This window comes from Petromyzon marinus, chromosome 72 (assembly GCF_048934315.1).
Source record: "Petromyzon marinus isolate PM22_M1 ecotype Great Lakes invasive population chromosome 72, UKy_Petmar_22M1.pri1.0, whole genome shotgun sequence".
NCBI classification, from domain to species: Eukaryota; Metazoa; Chordata; class Hyperoartia; order Petromyzontiformes; family Petromyzontidae; genus Petromyzon; species Petromyzon marinus.
This window is the reverse complement of record NC_133738.1, coordinates 4,451,501-4,454,222: the sequence shown is the minus strand read 5'-3', so window position 1 is coordinate 4,454,222 and position 2,722 is coordinate 4,451,501.

Here is a 2,722-nt window from a genome sequence, read left to right as displayed (position 1 = left end):
ACGACGAGAAAGATGGCGGCTTGAGATGTGGCTGATGAAGCTTCGCTTCGGAGTTGCGAGCCTGGGAGCTTTGAGCCCCGCTTTTAAAGGCAGCAACCGGGGGCTGGGGCCTGGCACTGACCCAGCCAGCGACAGGGCCCAGCCTCAATAGGTGCAGTGTCGCGGCCGGCAGCGGCCAAGAAGCAAAGCAAACGGCCCCGTCTATTTCCTGTCAAAATACGGGAGCTGTAACATTCTCTCTCTCTCTCTCTGTCCTCCTCCCACCGTGCTAACGTAAATAGCACAATTTTTTTTAATTAAACGTTGAACAAGGAGACGCTCAACTAAATAAGGGAACTGCTTGATTCATTCTGAAATTAAAATGTGAAAAAGCCAACATTTTGTGAACGGCTTCATGCTAAATAATAATAATATCATAGCAAACATCGAGGGTGACCTGAAGCACCCTTGCTACTGGCTGAACAAGAGGCATCCTCTTTGAGAGATGTTCCCAAGCAGAAACAGGACCTCCTTTCAGTTCCTGTTATGCCAAAGCCTGGGCAAAATGAAATATCAACGGGTGGCGTCTGAATGGGGCCCCATGTCTTTTTATTTCTTCCCCTCAACGCGTATAAGGAAGCGGGTGGCCTCGTTTGAAACACTGGGGGGTAAACATACAGCCAACAGAGAGGTGTTGAATCCTCTCTAAATGTTTTTGGGCTACGTTTTTTTTTTCATTGAGCGTCTGTACATTTCCACTCGACGCCGCTAAATGTCGCATTTGCCTCGATGTCAAGCGAAAACCGAACGCGTGTTTTGTTTAAATTTTGCCTAGTACTCAGCTAACGCGGCTCTTTTTTTCAGAAGCCACCTGGCCAGCACAAGTGGCAACTGAAAAAAAGTGGCGGCTTGCCATCACGTTGAGCAGCCAAATGCCCTCAAAGGCCGCGATGGTGCTTCCAGACGTGGATGGGAAAATCCCGGAGGACCCGGAGAAAAATCCACGCGACCACAGAGAGAACGTGCAAAACTCAAAGTACTCAGGAGTCAGGATTGCGATCGAAACCCATGACCTCCTGTACACCAGGCGAGGTAGCTAACACCTTTGCACCGTGGCGCCACTAAAAACTCCGAGCGAGCACTTCCGATGCCTTGATAGGCCGCCCAACTCACCAACTCCATCCGACCATCGTGAATTCCAATACTGCTCACAGTGAAGGTACCGCGTGTCTTCACTTTCATGCGCGTGTCGGTTAACAACAACAAAATGCCGGTGTTCAGTGACAACCACCAGCAGTGGTACTAAATGTTGTGCCGTGCATTTTTCTGAAATGTTATTTTTTTTTCCATTTGAATCGGTGTTTTTTTTTTATTTTGGCATTCACGGTTGTTGGTGTCTACATTTTTTTTTATCTTCTTTGGTTCTTTATTCTTAGTTTTTTCGGTAAAGTCACGTTGAAGAGAAACAACAAAATAATAAAATATATATAAATCAATAAAAAAATTCTCACGACGTTTATGGTCGAAACGTCGTGAGAATGTTTTATTGTTTTATATATATATTTTATTATTTTGTTGTTTCTCTTCAACGTGACTTTACCGAAAAAACTAAGAATATGAATTACTGCAGTCACGAAAGCTTTAAATCAAAATTCTTTGGTTCTTTCGGTAAAGTCACGCGGAATGTTTATCTTTCATTTTTTTTATCAATGTATTATTTTATTCTCATTCCACGTGGTGACTTTACCGAAAGAACCAAAGAAGATGAATCATTGCAGTCACGAAAGCTTTAAATCGAAATAGAATTTTTTTTTTAGTCGAATTCTTTCTCTTCAAATTTTATTACTTGTTTATCTTTTCGTTCGGGGGGGGGGGACCCCCTGTGGCCGGCTGGGCCCACGATGCGTGGCACAAGGCTGTCCCATAATCCAGCCCACCCACCCCCCATAGTTGCCCCCTGGGTGGAGGCGAAGGCTGAGAGGCGACGGATAAGGAGAAAGGACGGTGCTGTCAGCGGTGTAAGTGTGGGGTTGAGGTGACTCAAATCAGGCAGCGGTATTCATAAAGCAACGACTAATTTTGCAAAACGACCTTAAAGGGGGGAGAAATAAATCTGGGTGTTGCTGTTTTTTTAGTTTTGAGAGGTTTTTTGGGGTTTTTTATGGGTTTTTTCGGATTTTGGTGGGTTTTTTTGCCTTGTTATTTTGTTTTCGGAGGGTTTTGGGATTTTTTTCGGTTTTTAGTGGTGCTTGGGTTTTTAGGGGGATTTTTTTTGCTTTGGGATTTTTTTAAAAATAATTTTTAGTTTTTAGTGTTTTTTGGGTTGTTTTGGGTTTTTTCGGTTTTAAGTGGTTTTGGGGTTTTTTTCATTTTTCTTAGTTTTTTGGGGAGTTTTGGATTTTTGAATGCTTTTTAGTGGTTTGGGGGTTTTTGGAGGTTTTCGGAATATTTTTAGGTTTTGTTTTGTGTGTGTTTTTAGTAGGGTACTCATGTTTGGGGGGGGGGGGGGGGATTTAATGTTTTTCATGCTTTCTGGCGTTTTTTTTGTTTTTCGGGGGTTTTGGGATTTCCTTCAGTTTTTAGTGGTTTTCGGGTAATTTTAGGGTTTTTCAGTTTACAGTGTTTTTTTTAGTTTTTTTAGTGTTTTCGGGTTTTTTTGTGGTGTTTTGCGTTTAAACATTTTTTTTAGTTTTGGGGGGTTTTTGGAAAAAATTAGGTTTTTAGTGGGTTTTATTTATATATA